This window comes from Symphalangus syndactylus, chromosome 24 (assembly GCF_028878055.3).
Source record: "Symphalangus syndactylus isolate Jambi chromosome 24, NHGRI_mSymSyn1-v2.1_pri, whole genome shotgun sequence".
Lineage (NCBI taxonomy): Eukaryota > Metazoa > Chordata > Mammalia > Primates > Hylobatidae > Symphalangus > Symphalangus syndactylus.
In genome coordinates, this window is record NC_072446.2 from 23,997,712 (window position 1) to 24,013,181 (window position 15,470).

A 15,470-nucleotide genomic window follows, 5' to 3' on the forward strand; every position below is an offset into this window, starting at 1 on the left:
GGGGCACAAGGCAGGGTTGAGGGGGCTGAACGTGGACCTGCAAACAGAAGTAAGGCAGCACACAGCTTAGCGAATCGACCAGGCGGTGACCAGTAGTTCTGTTCTGGTTTGCACAGGACTGAGGGCTTTCCTGGAATGCGAGCTTTGCTGCTGAAACTGGGAAAGTCCGGTAAACTGGGGTGACTCTCACCCTAGTAGACAGTTGCAGGGGAAGTCAGGAGAGGCCACTCTGCAAAGTCTCAGCTGAGCTAAGACGTGGGCTATGGGGACGTCTAGGGGAGAGTGTTCCAAAGAGGGCAGGACCTGAGTGGGCTGAGCACGGAGTGCAGGAAAGTCACTGAGCCTGTGGGCCTGGGTGGAGTGGGCAGAGGGAAGTGAGGCCAGGGATGAGGTCCAAGCATTAGGACGATTCTGGACCATGTGCAAGGCCTCGTGCCATGGTGAGGAGTGTTGATTTGACTCAAGCATGACGGAGTCGCTGGGGGATTTTGAGCAGAGGAAGGATGTGATCCAATGGGTTTAACAGGAGCCCTGTGGCTGTCATGGAAGAAATGGCCCCATAGAGGGTGAGAAGGAGGTGGGGGCAGTGAGGAGGCTCCGGAATATTCCAGGCAAGAGATGAGGGTGGCCTGGTGGTCCAGGGTGGGATGGTGGAGGTGGGGAGAAGTGGTGGGAGTCAGAACTGATTTTGAAAGTAGAGCCGGCAGGATCTTCTGATCAGTTGGAAATTATGTAAGGGAGAAAGGAGTCAGAAGCAAATCCAAGGTCACTTTGCACCGTTCCTATGGAGATGCTCCAAACATGGGACTTATGAGCTGTGATGAATTTATAACTAAGAGTATGTTGGCAGATGCTGCAAGCTTCCAGGCCTTCTCTAGAATGTTCTCATGGTGGAAAACAAAGCTTGGGCGAGACCCATACTCATGATGTTCACCCCGCAATCCATGAAATGCGTGCTGCAATAGCCCACATATACCAGTGGAGTCATCCTGTGGTTGTGTATGTGCTGGGAGGTGATCAAGCTGTTTGCTACAAATCCAAAGACATTGGTGTCAGGAGAAATAGAAGTTCAGACAGAAAGATGGGGCCTATGGGGCCAAATGAGCCCAAGCAGGGTGTCTGGCACCCTGTCTAGAGAGGGAGGAGACTTGTGGTCCCCCAGTCCCCAGCTGGGTGAGGTGACCCACCCAGACCCTGCTGTGGTGGGTCAGTTCAGGAGGAGGCAGGGCCGCAGGTGAGCCTGCCCAGGGTAGCAAGTGCCATGCAGCCCATAGAAGAAAGGTCAGGGAGGTCTCCCAGGAGGAGCTGACATGTGAGCCAGGCTGGGCAGAGAAGGTGGCAGAGTGAGGAAGGGGGTCGCAGGAGGAGAGAGGAAAACCAGGACATGCAAAGGTGCAGCCGACAAGGCCAGAGGGACATGATCTGGGACGTGATCCAGGATGATGGGACCATCTAGATCCATTTATATCCATTAGGGCCCTTTGGCTGCAAGAGACAGCTGTATAATTCAATCCAAACAGGAATGTAGTGGCTGCCTCTGTGTGGAGTTCTCAGACACAGGAGGGGCAGGGGACCAGGAGTAAAGAGGACAAGTCCAGGGTCTTACCAGAAGGTCTCAGTAGCAGGAACTGGGAGGCATCTTATGTAGGCCCTACCCTGGTATCCATGACCCGACTGATCTTTGCCTTTGAGGGAGAGGAACCCACATAGCCATGGCAGCAGCCTCATGGTGTTGCACACGAGGAGCTGGAGCCCAAGGTCATGCAGCACGTCCACTGTCACAGGCAGCAGGTACAGATGGAGGGTGCCTATCCCAGCCCACAGGCTCCCAGCCTCAGATTTTCCAACTACAACAGAGCTCTCAACCCCAGACATTCCCGAGCTACCTTCATGACTTTTGTCATTTGCATATGCTGCCTCCAGTATTATGAAAACATTTTTTTAAAAAATCAGTTTACTTATCAATTCGTCTTAGGCAATAGTGTCAGTGAAATCACGTATTTGACGAGCTACTTTTTTGTTTTCTAATACTCACCAGATTGTTTTATACAATTAAAACAGACAATGGGACAATGGTCATCTATGAAGAGCCCTGATCATCTTTGTGAGGACCTTTCCACAGTTTGGGAAACTGTGTAATATAACTTAGCAGCTTTTCTGTTGGAGGATGAGGCAGATGGGTTATGTTCAAACATCTTTTTAGCCCCCAAACTCTCACTGTTAAGGAGAATCTCATATTGAGCTCTAATTTGCAAAACCAAGAAAAGGGGAGCTTTTGGGCTTGGAATGGAAGTTGGGGGTAAAGGAATCCAGCCCATCTGTCTTTCCCCTGGCCATGTGGAAGATTTCAAAGCATCTCCTTGGAATCTAAGAAAGATCCTGGTTTGAAGATGTTGGTGCTGAGTACAGTACATGCTCTAGGGGCTGTAGGGCCAGGAAGGGGCATGAGTGAGTTGGGCCTGTGCTGAGGAAAACAGACTCCAGCCCAGGGTACACTTGTGTGCTGAGCACGGTGGGTGGGCACCTCCATCCCACAGGCTCCCTGGGCTGCAGAGGTGGGAAAGCTAAAACCTGCCTTTCCCAGGCTCCTCTGGGCATGGAGTGGGGTGAGGTCATCTGCTGCTACTGATGCAGAGACTCTGACTGATGCATGTGCTAACAGTTGGGGCATTAGCATGACGGAAGGTTCTGAAAGCGTGTCCTAGATTTCTGGCAGCCTTGAAATGCACTCTCATCCCAGATTCCAGGATTCCAGGGTGAGTGCTACCGAGATGTTCCCAGCAAACTGCTGAAACCGGAGTTGTTTTTATGTCAGTAACACCTAAGTGTGACCACGACTGAGGAGTGGGGACTGGCTGGCTTCCTTTCCTCCTCCGGGCTGAGGGGGTAAGTCTTAAGTGAGTTAGCAAATTTCAGGGTCAGGACAACTTGAACCCTGCAGATGGCGGGACAAGGTGTTGGTGACCCATTTCTCTCAGGAAGGACCTCTGGGGGCAAGGATGTCCCCTCTGCACCGTTCCCAGGGTGCCTGTGTGGATTAACTGGGCAGCGAGATCACAGAGCAACCAGGCCACAAATTGCTCCAACGAGGAGGCAGGACTTTTCCTCCCTGCCCTTTTAAACTTGCTGTGGTGGATTCCTTTTTTTGGTTTGGGGAAGATTGATGATTTCATTATTTGTGGCACTCAGCAACAAATCTCAGAGTTGCAGCTAAAGTGAGCTCTTTCCCCACGCTGCATCTTCCACTCTGTTATTCATCATGTTTGATCATTCACTTACTTCGGACCACCGCAGGCACTGGGAGGGCAGCGTATCATGGACTTGGGACAGTTTTTATTCTTTAAAGGCTCGGGGAGGGAACCTTGTAGGAAGGGACAGGGCTGGGGTGAGACTGTCTCAGAGTCATGGCTGGAGATGGGCTGGAGCAAGTGAAGCAACAAAGGCCACAGAATGACCAATAAAGAGAAGTGACAGCAAAACCCTCCTGGGACCTCAAAGCCTGACCCTGTTTGCCAAGAAAATCTCTCATGGAAAAGGAGAGACTTAACGCCAGAAAGAAAAGAAACAGCTGAAGGGTTCTCTGCCAAAGGAATGTCAAAGACTTTAATTCGAGATGAAATGTGCTCTTGTTTGTGTACAATTAATTTTCCTCCCAAATGAAGGGTTTTGTCTATTACTTGAGTGTTTCAATAGCAGCCGTGCGATTACGGTAGCATGTGCCTCTTCAGTTTGCGAAACGGCTGTTTGTGTTGACGTGTTGGAAAAGCACACATTGCTTGGGTTACTTCCTGGGTCTAAGAAGGAAAAAACAAAGAGTCAATGAAAACACCTCCAAATAGAGACTTGGCTCCCGCGAGGATGATGTCATCTGGAAAATGTGAGCCAGGACCATTCCCCAAGAAGGAAGGGGCTGCAGGAATTCTGCTCTGGCTATGGGGAGCTGTGGTTAGGAGGATGGAGACTACACCTACAAACTCTGGGCAGCAGGGTCCTAACTGAAATGCCTCGAGAGGCCAGGTGGGGCATGTGTATGAGGGAAGCCTGTTGAGTGTATTTTTTTCAACACAAATGTATTTGTTTGCATAGTAAATACCCAGGGAATTCATTTTCACAAAGAAATACATGATCCTACATTTCTTGAAACACATGGTTCTCCATCTATTTATTTTTATAATAGAGAGGTGGGTAGAAAGATTTGTTTTCATGATGGAAATAAAGGCCAGCAGCCTGAGAGAGGTAGTAAGTAGTGATGACTCTCGCCTTCTCTGTTGAGGGACAGCAGGTGGTGAGCACTGTGGCAAGTCTAGGCTCACTGGCTGGTTCAGTGAGGTGGCTGTGACATCCTCAGGCCATGAGTCACCCAGTAAAAAGGGCATCCAGTTTGCTGTGTCTTTGATTTTTCAGAGGAAGATGGAAATGTATATTTTAATATAAAATATTCTTCTTTTTTTTTTTTTGAGACAAGGTCTCACTCTGTCACCCAGGCTGGAGTACAGTGACGCGATCACCGCTCACTGCAGCCTTGACCTTCTGGGCTCAAGCTATCCTCCCACCTCAGCATCCCGAGTAGCAGCTGGGACTACAGAAACATGCCACGATTCCAAGATCATTTTTAATTTATTTTTTTGTAGAGACAGGATCTCACCATGTTGCCCAGGCTGGTCTCAAACTCCTGGGCTCAAGTGTTCTTCCTGCCTTGGCCTCCCAAAGTATTGAGATTATGGCATGAGCCACTGCACCTGGCCTCATTTTTAAATGTTGAAAACAAAGTGTACAGACCCGAGTGCTGTGGGCTGATCACATCCTCTAGCCAGATGTGGCCTGTGGTCCTTTACTTTGTGTTTGGGATAGACCATTAATATGCAAATTGTAGGAAACATGCTTCTAATTTTGGTGAGTAATTCATTCCATCTGTTTAGGACTCATTTTTTCCACCCACAAAATCAGCTCCTATTTCTGGCCCAGTTTATGTTTAACGGCTCTAAAACCTGCATATTTATCCTCAATTGAGTTTGATTGTGTAGAAAATACCCAGAGAAACCCAGTCTCCACAGACCAGATCAGAATATCCATAGGTCATCACTTGGTGTCTCTGGGCTCTGGATCCATTGGGATTTAGCTTTGGCTGCTGTGGTAGAGACAGTGGCTTATACAAGCTGAAAGTGCATTTCTCACTCATGTCAACAGCTAAGCTGGTGTGCCAGTTCCAGTTTGTGAAGTATTGAGGGACCCCGTTTCCCTTTGTCTTTTTGCTCTGTTATCCCTAGGCCATTGGCTTCCTTCACTTGGTCCAGATGCCCCACCCCTGTCTGCATTTCAGCCAGTGAGAAGAGAGAAAAGAGCTGGGCACACCCTTTCCTCCTTGGGCACAACCTGGTAGGAGCGCCACTCCTGTACTCACATTCCACTGGGCAGCACTTAATCACCTGACCACACATTGCTGCAAGGAAGGCTGGGAACGGCCGTCCTTCTGGGCTGCCATGCACCAGCTAAACTGCTAATTAACAGGGGTTCTATTACTAAAGGAAAGCTGTACAGATAATGGGGGACACCCAGTCATTGTAAGCATGTAAGGTGGACAATTCCAAGTGTAAAGCACACAAACAAAATTCCAAGATCTCAAGTGGGATTCTCAATTAGCTTTCAGTTTCACTCCTGACAGAACATTTTTTTAACCTCTTTAACCAATTTTGAAGTAAAATGGCTTTTTCAACTAATGCCACAATATCAAGTTACAAACCTCAGTAAATTCTGTTTTTCTTTTGTAAAGACAGGGTCTCCCCATGTTGCCCAGGCTGGTCTCGAACTCCTGGGCTCAAGCGATCCTCTCACCTTGGCTATGGAGGGAGGATCTTTTGGCTAAATTTGTGCACCAGTTGAACTATGGTTTGCTTCATATTTTGTTCTAAATCATTCCAGTGTTTTGTCCAAATGAATTTATTTTAAAAGAGAATTTTGCCAAATGATAAGATACAACATCAAATTTGGGGGCCGCAGCTAAAGCGGTGCAGAGAGAAAAAATTATAGCTTTAAATGCAATGTAATGTAATAGAACAAGAAAAGTAAAAAATCAGTGACCTAAGATTCTACCTCAACACATTAGAAAAAAATCAAAGTAAACCAGAAGTATGTAGAATTAATACATAGATATGTAGAATTAATACATCGATACATAGCTATGAAATATGTAGGTAAAGAGAAGAGCGGAAGTAAATGAAATAGTACATGAAAGGCAATAGATAAGATTAACAAAGATAAAAGTTAGTTCCTTAAAGAGATCACCAGAATGGACAGACCCATAACTAACATTTTTCTACATCTTGATTTTATCACTTAACTCCTTGTTGATATACCTTCAAGACATCTTATATGGCTCTAAATTAAAGTTGTTCTTTACAATAGCTGTGGAAATTCCATTGGGTGGCTATACATGCACAATGCTCAGCCATTCTTCTCATAATGGGAATGTGTTTTGTTTCCAGTTCTGAGAAGCCATAAACAATACTTGCAGTAAACATCTGTGCATTTTAGGATAAGGTATGGGTACTTTTATTTTTACAGTTTGCATTTCTAGCAGTTCAAGAGCAGAGATATGCTTTTCTGTGAATTACCTCTTTATAGCTATCACCTCTTTTTCTTGTCAATTTGTAAGAATTTGTATATTATGAAAATTAGCTCACTGTCTAGTATTCACTTATAAATACTTATACAGGTTTATATAGCTTGTTTATGTAATCATTTTATGTACAAAATTTTCAAATTTTTGTATTTTCAGTTTTTTAAATATCAAGATTATCCATATTGGTTTGTAAAGTGTCGTCGACCTCCCTAGATTATAATTGTAATATCTTAGAGTTTCTTGCAAATTTTTTTTTTTTATATATAAGGGATAAAGCTATAGAGAGCCCTCCTGTCCATGGTCATGACCTTTCCAGGACAGCTCATTCCTGGTGGCTGGGGAAGTCAGGGAATAAAAGCCTGGAAATTTGGGCCCAACATGGGTTGACTCCTACAAGCAATATTTGTTTCAGAACCTCTGCAAGTTTGCGAAGGCGATGTCAGGCCTGCCTTGCAGATCAACTTCTCCCCTGCCCAGCCTGCCTTTCCTCACCAAGTACCTTTCACAAGTGTTGGTCCTTAGAAATACTTTGAACTGAAAACTCCATCTCAGTCTCTGCTTCTGGAGACCCCAGCCCGGGGCAAGAGCAATGGGTTGGTGTGGGGGCTACAGTGGGGGATCCATGTAGTCCAGCTCCAACAGCACAAGTCCCCATCTGGTTCCTAGTTTGCATCACAAGTCTGTTCCACAGATGGAGGGGTCCCAAGATTGAAAAAAAGTATCGTGACATATTTTGGGGATTTTGACCTGATTTGACTTTTATTTTTATTTTTAAATGTTTACTTCTCTCTCCAGCCCAGACCTTTAGCTGATGTCCAGATTCATGTATTCAGCTGTGGTTGGGCTCTCTCCAACTCAAATAGTCGTGGGTTTTCCTCTCCAGCTCCTCAGTTCACCCCCCAACCTCCTGCCCAGGTGCTCAGGCTGACATGGCCAGCTCCTCTCCTCTGACCGTTCAGCACCTCCATCCCCCTGCTGTCCACATGGACCGATTCCTGCACTCTGCCCGCCTGCCTGCTCCTGCCTGGCTGCTCTCGGAGGATGATCACATCATGGGCCTCCCCGGTCTCCCTGCCTAGCCTCCACCACAGTCTATTCTATTCAACGATTCAGATTAGCCACGCCCTGCACCCAGCCCAGGTCTCCAGCCTCACTGTGCAGCCACAGCCTTTCCCCAGTCGACAGGGCCCTGAGCCTCTGGTGCCTTCCACCTGCTGGTCTCTTTCCTGCTTCTCTCCCATGTCCCCTCCCTCTGGTCACATGGCCTCTTGGTCTTCCTAGGGCAGGCCAGGAGCTCCCCACCTCAGGGTCTTACCCTCCGTCCTGGCTGCCCAGGTATGCTCCTCTCCGGAACATCCGCCCGCTGAGCCCTCACCGCCTGGGCCACCTGCTGCAAGGCCTCCTCCTTGGGGGGGGGCTCCTCTGATGTCCGTGAGCAATCACAGCCCACCACCGCCACCCCTTCCCTTCCCAGCTTTGTCTTTCTCCAGTGCACTTCCCACCATGTGACATAGTTTGCGTGTCACACATGGCCTTCTGTTGGATTCTTCTGGAAGCCGACTCTGAGACTGGCCATGACTCAGTTCATCTGGAGAAGTCCCCAGGAAGCTCGAGCAGGACGGCGGGGAGGGAGACAGGAAGGAAAAAATACCCATTCTGGTGGGATAAGTAGCAGGTGCCCACCGTGGGCTGCTGGTGCTCAGCTGCACTGGAGACCTCAGGGAGACGCTGAGGAGCAGCGTCAGAGGACTGCACTGCAGAGGCGGGGAAGACAGGTCTGCTCCCCACCAGCTTCCGTTCACCCAGGGCAGCTTCCCAGGACTCCACTCCCAGGCCACACAGGCTCCTGCAGCCCGAAGAGGACCCGCAGGAGAGCAGGGGCAGCAAGAAGCCATCGCAGGGCAAAGACTGTGAGGCCTGCGGGACCCAGGCAGCACCACCAGCTTCTGCTTTGCGCACTCTCTCGGGCTGTCAACCTGCTTGTCCTCTGTCTCCCTCTGTGGGTCGTGAGCTCCCTGAAGCCAGGGGTCTTTGTTTTGTTCTTTGCTGTGGCCAGAGACTACAACCGTGCCTGGGGCACAGTTGGCCCTGCTTAAATATGTGCTGAGTGAGTGACGCTTCCTGGGTCCGCCTCTGCAGGCTTCTGACGTGAATATTTGGCATCTTTAAAGAACCCAGATCCCAGGCAAAGTCACCCGATTTGGCTGATGCAGACTCCACCTGCTGCTCCTTCTGGGCCGACTCCGAAGCCTGTTGCTACTGTTTGCAGCCAAGTTGGCTTTTCCAACAGCAGCAGCAATGGAGAGGGGCTCAGACTACTGATAAAAGCTCCGTTTACACTGGGTGCTTTTCCAATGCTTCTACAGCTGCCCTTTGATGATGTAGTCACGAATCCTGATGGCAGAGTGATGATAATGGTCCCTATTTCATCCAATGTCTCATTTGATAGGACGACCAAGAGTCCACAAATCGTTCCTGAGTGCACCTCTAACAACAGATTTTTTTCTAAGCGGTTCCACCTGGTTTGATCAGGAGAAGAAACAACAGATATGTGTATTTTCGTTTCTTCCTTTAGTGGAGGAGTCACAGTTGTTTTGGAAGCTGTCCAAGTGCCGGAGACCCCGGACACAGATTCCTGAGCATCCTTCCCATCCTTGAAGGCAAATCATCCATCTCTGTATCTCCAACTCCAGCACAGGTCCGGACAGGAGGCAGAGCTCAAAGCAAGGAGTGTCTGTGGACCACCCAGGTGAAGTCAGACAAGAGCCCATGTCGCTGGCCTGCAGAAGGGCCACAGTCTGCCCGAGTCTGCTGCTTCCCTGGGGAGGTGCAGGCCGAACGCCATGGCCAGGATTGCTACAGAGGGAGGCTCTGCCCAGCTCATTACAGCCGGAGCGAGGCTTGAGATGTCTGTTCACTGCTCATGTTGAGCTTGAGCACTTGGTTAAAGTGCTGGCCATCAGATTTCTCTATTGCAAAGGATGATTTTTCCCTTGTGTAATTGCCAAGCAACACATGCGGTGATGCTTTGGGACCTTGTGGATATCCTGTTCTTCAAAATCTGTCCCCCAATGGTTTTGGCATCCACAGATGGTCCTCACATGAGTCAATTGTAACATTTTCAAATTCCGTCATTCTTCATATATATCAGCTGCTGTTATTCTGTAAAGAATTCTTCCTGGCTCCAATCAGCTTTTTTTAGTATCTCTATGAACTCATAAATCCTTTTTTAAAAAATTCAGTGTGTTCATTCTTGCTCCCATATATTTTTGATGCTCAAATACTTCTACATTTGTCCATTGAAAGTCCTCTGCCTATAGCTTCTGTTTCCTTTTGACCAATATCCGTCATCTTTTGAGCACTTCTTGGCTTTCTGGTACAATACAACTGGCTGGAATCTTCAAAAAAGTCAACATCCCAAGAGATGAAATGATGGACTCGCTGTTCTACATTGCAGGGAATGAAAGAATCATGGCAAGCCATGCAGTGTGGTCCTAGGCTGGATGCTGAATTGAAAATAAAAGCTCTCACTTTAGACTGTATTTTAGATTATATTACTGCACCAACATTAAATGTTTTGGGTGTGAAAATAGCATTGAGATTATGTAAGAAATTGTCTTTTTCTTTAGGAGATATACACTGAAGTGTTTAGGGGTTAAATATCACGACCCCTGCATCATACTTTCCAATAGTTTTGCCAGAAAAAGGAAAAATACAATTGTGCACACGCATGCACACACACACAGTCGTGCACACACACAGTCACACAATTTTCTTTAAATGCTCATGGAGATAGGTGATCCACACATGGTGTTATCAGTTGATGAAGCTATGTGAAGGGTATGTGATCACTATACTACTATGTACATTTCTGAATAGTTGACATTTTTTAAAGCTAAGAAGTTGGGAAAAAATGAAAAAAAAATCAGAAGGGACAGGTATTGTGGTCAGGACTGTGGGCATCTGGGCTCAGCCTGCCCTGAGAGCTCATCCTTTTACTGCAATTAATGCTATTGTTACCAGATGGAAAATCCTGACTATGAGTTGTCCAGGTTCTTGGCACACTGAACAAAGAATTGAACAAAATGCACAGACAAAGCAACAGAAAAACGAAGCAATGAAAGAAAAAAAGTGCAGATTTATTGACGTGAAAGTACACTCCACAGAGTGGGAGTGGGCTCAAGCAAGTTGCTCAAGAGCCCCAGTTACAATCTTTAGGGGTTTTTATTAAGCTAAAAAAAAATTTGGTAACACCTCTAGGTGCTCTTTTAGAGGCCTCTGATTGGATACACCCTATGAAGGATTGGCCCATGACCAATCAGAGGCTGAAGTGGAACCTTCTGCCTCATTATTGCAGAAGTGAGGGTGTGGACTGTGTGCTGCCTAATCTTGCCTAAAATTGGCTGCACCTGCTGTTCTTTTCTTTCTATCTTAACCTTGTTACCCCAATTCCCTATTCTCCTGCCTATGACATGGGTAACTGGCCAATGTTTTTGAACTTCCAAAGGATAACATCTAGACAGCTTTGAAGAAAAGTTGTCTCTTTAATACTAGAGAAAGAGCTAATGCAGAAAACAGGGAGAGAGGAGGACAGACTGGAGGCAGGTAGCTGCTGATAGAATGTCTGAGCCAGGCACTGTGCTACTTACTTCCTGCTACATTGTCGATCTATTTCCAATGGTGACCTTTAAGAGATAAGGAAGGCAAGGCTCACTGAAGTCACAAACCTGCCCCAGTGAAAAATTGCTCATTCAGATAATGACTTCCAGTAAAGAAATATGATTAAACCAATTCACCAAAGATTGGGCAAAAGCTACCTGAATGTAAAGATTTTAGAAGTCCTGGCCAGGGTTTATCTGTTTGTAAAAGGAAGCTTTGTAGCAGGAAGGGTTTTATCCCCTGAGCTGAAACATGGGTAGGGATAGCCTGGCCCTCTCACCTAAGCTGAACCTTGGCCCATTGGGCAGGCCTTGGAAAGCAGGTGCTGTCTCCTTTGCTGCTTACGCAGTTTGTGGGACATGACCCTGGCAGGGCCATTCCCCATCAGGGTGTTCCACTCCTTGCTTCACAGTGAGTACTGGAGACCCCTGGGGGACTTGGGGTGAGCCCTGAGTGGAGGGTGGGGCACAGCCTCCCCACCTCTGGCCAGCCCTTTACAGGGTTCAGAGCTCCACGGGCATAAACTCAGGGGCTTCTCCCACAATTTGAAGACGCTCCTGAGGAAGAATCTTAGGCACAGAAATGTTTTGCCCAGTGCTGTGTTAAGATGGAGTCAGCGGCTGGGTGTGGAAATTAGGGTGAGTGGGTGGGAATATATTGCCCCTTCCCCAGGTCCAGCTGCCCAGGACACCTGTGGCTGTGAAAGGGAAGGACACTTTTGCAAACTTAAACAGCACTGACAAGGACTCTTTCTGATTGCTCTCCAGTGAGACATGAGTAAATTAGCTAATTAAGGCAGCTCCACTGAATACATTCTACATGCAGGCAATGTGCTGTTGACTTCCCACATGGACAAAGAAACGAAAATAGGAACTAAATCAACATCTCAGAAAAAATACCCTTGAATAAATTACAATTAAATATTTCTTGATTATTGAAAGTCTGTGAAATGGTTCTCACCCCAAGGTCAAAAAGTTAATAGCCCCCGTCCAAACCAAAGTGTTCCATCATTTGTTCAGGAAAGTATTTGTTCAGCGCCTGCAACGTGCCAAGCCTGTGGCTGGGCCTGATGATGAAATGGTGGGGAAGGCAGAGCAAAGGAGGATATTAATCAAATAGTCAAACAGATGAGACAGATCAGAGCCCTTCCACATTTCCTGGGGTCTGGCATCTCTTGAGATTCTGGTAACAACAGGCTAGGAAGGAGGCAGATGCTGTTTGTGCAAAGAAGACAGAGTCGGTAGATGGGACTTGGTGGCAGTTGAAGCCTCACAAGGCGATACCTCTGATGTGTTTTAGATGCTCTTTTCTGAGGCCAGGTCATCCTGGAGGGTCCTGTCCTCCCCCTGCTCTCACCCTCACGGACAGTTCTGGACTAGGGAGGAATGGCTGACTGTCACGCCACAGTGGGGGCAGAAGAGATAAGGTCTGGGGTGGAGTGGACAGTTCAGGGAGTTGAGGAGTGTCACTGGAGGAGGGGAGAAAGTGAGGTGGTGAATGGGGAAGAGGGTGGGGCCAGCTTCCTGCTGGCTGAGGAGGGTTTTGTGGTTCTCCCTGACAGCTTGGGACCGAGGTGCATTCCCATGGATGAGCTTGGGAGGCAAGTGGCCAGAGAACTCCTTTCCCACCCTGTTCCTGTGTCACAGGGAGGATGGGTCAGGATGTGTTGCTTGAATCTGGGTGAAGTACTGACTGTTCACTGTTGCTTCTTTGTGTGTGTCCCTGGATGGCAAAGGAGAGGCCTATTTTATTGCAAACTGTTGGACTTCTTTCCTTCTCCAGTAAGTGCATTCAGCCAGAGTCAAATGTCTGAGATTCCTGGACTAGGCAGCCTCTGATTGCTCCTGATGAAATCATTTCAGCACCTAGGACAGCTCAGTGCACATCTATGTAACTGCTGAATCCCTGTCTTAGAACAAAGGCCGGTGTGCTGTTAGTGAATGGTGCTGATGCCTAGAAGTGGTTTCAGCACAATGGTTTTGAGGCTCACAATCCAAAGTGGGTGAAGAGAGAAAGAGGAAGCTGGGGTCTTGGACATGGGAGCCACTGGGAAGGGACCCCAAATAGGATAACAGTGGTTTTCATCCAAAAGTCAGGGCTGTGCGTGAGGTATAACTTCAGTGCTGGGCCGATAAACCAGCCCTTTAGGGTCAAGAAAAGCCCAGTTTTCCTGGTGTAAATACTCCCAACATGGCTGATTTCAAACTACCAGAGGTTTAACAACCAATTAGCAAAATTTCTGAACATTTCACAGTTGGTTCTCAGAGCTGGCTACCTGCACTCCACTGGGTGTGAATGACTGGTCTGGTCCCTACTAGGGGTTTCACAGCGGATGTGGGGTGGGTTCACCATGGGGCTGTGGGCGAGCCTGTATATATCCCACCATGCAATAGGAAGCATTCCTTGCGTCACCCACAGAGTCCAACAGTGAGGACCTGGAACATGTAGACTGATAAACACGAAGAAATGGAACCAGCAGGGATGAGGATCTCCTCAAATCCAGCAGAATCTCCCAAAGGGAATAGAGACAATGCCAGGAGGAAGAGAGGCCCCTGTGGAGGCTCTGGAGCCCCTGGGGGTTTTTGAAAATGACTCCTTTGATCAGGCTGCAAAACTCAAACCTGGGGAGAAAGAGGTTGACTGTGGCTACAGTTTTATCAGAAAAAAATATGCAAAAAAATTAGTACTTGATTCATTCTTTGATTACTTAAGAATTGGGGTACATCTGTCACTATAACCCAAATGTTAGGAAATAAAAACTTATTTTCATCACATTTAGCTTTACTTTTCTAGAGAAAACCCTCATTAGACCTTTTTTGATTGTTTTGTTTTGTTTTTTAGAAGAAGTGGCAAGTACATGGCTGAGAGCAGGGGCCCTGGTGCAGGGTGATCTAATCCAGTCCTGATGATGCTGATTTCTACACAAGCAACCACCTTTCTGTACTTCTGTGTTTTCATCTGCAAAATGGGGACGGTGATGTAGTAGTGCCTATGTTTTGGAGAGTACGTGATTTAATACACATGGAGTATGGGGAACAGCGCCTGGCCTAAAGTGAGTCCAAGGTAAATGTTTGTTAACTAAATCACAAAGCATTTGTTGTGAAACTTTGGTACTCAATTGAATTTACCTTGAATGGGCTTTTTAGTTGTATGGGTTGTCCTCAGATAACATGTCCTTGTTTCATTACACATGGTCCTGGCTGGGAAGAAAAGACACCACAGTGTGATAAGAGGGGCCTTGGGGGACCTGACCTGGGCCCTGGGCTTGGGCGAGGAGGTGATGAGGACACAAGAGAATCCCTCAAGGAGGTGACATTCATCTGAGACCTAACAGATGATGAGGTTCCTGGAGCTAACTGGGTGAGGATCAGGGTGGGGGTGGGGAACATACCAGGAGGAGGGGCCAGCACGTGCCAAGGCCCTGAGGTTCCTGGAAGCTTGGTCTGTCCAAGGCCAGCGGAGAGGCCAGTGTGGCCATGACCGAGTGGACACAGGGGTGAGTGGTGGGAGGTGGGACTGGAGTGGGGGCAGGGACCTGTGGGGGTTTGGATGCCATCCTGAGGTCCAAGGGCAGCCTCTGTGGTTTGATGGGTCCGATCTTTGTCTTTAGATGTCCCCATGGGAGGGCCTCTTTGTCTAGGGCTGATCCTTTCCTCCCCATTCCCACCATGGCCTGTTTCACAGGTAAGAACCTGGGTGGGAGGGGAGACCTCTGTTTCAGGGCCTTGGCCACATCTCAGAAGAAAATCTGAGAAGACCGATTTTCAGGAAATGCTTGGCCGGGAAGTCTGCCATGAGAAGCAGTGGTCTGAGAGCCAGGTCAGGACCCTCCTGATTCATACGGGCCTATGCAGGGAACTGCCAGGGGTCAGAGTGAAGGCATCTGGTTTCGGGAGCATCCAGTGGGAAGCAGCCCAGGCTGGGAAGTGCAGATTTTACCGGAGCTGTAGGTTTTCATGAGGAACCTGGGGGTCACTCAGGCATCTCCCTGCAAACAGCTGCCTGCCCATGGTGAACATCTAGGGACCGGGTCCCAGGGCTTCTCCTGGCTTCTCTGCCTCTGGTTCAGTCCCAAGAACAAGATGGTGTCACTGACCTTGCTCTCAGACACCGGCTTCCCACGGCAGAGTTACCGGCCTGCCTGCAAAGTGCTAACCACACTTGGAATTCCTCAGGGGTGAGCGCGAGCCTC

General features: G+C 48.0%; 1 long non-coding RNA gene across 3 annotated transcripts in view; it reads left to right on the plus strand.

The window, feature by feature from the left end:
* LOC129474654 (uncharacterized) overlaps positions 1-15,470 on the plus strand; it is an 83,746-nt gene that overhangs the window by 32,842 nt on the left and 35,434 nt on the right. For all 3 annotated transcript variants that reach the window (XR_010119328.1, XR_008654603.2, XR_008654604.2), the window contains exon 3: positions 14,120-14,341. This is a non-coding gene — a long non-coding RNA (uncharacterized lncRNA). The remainder of the gene's footprint in view (positions 1-14,119; positions 14,342-15,470) is intronic.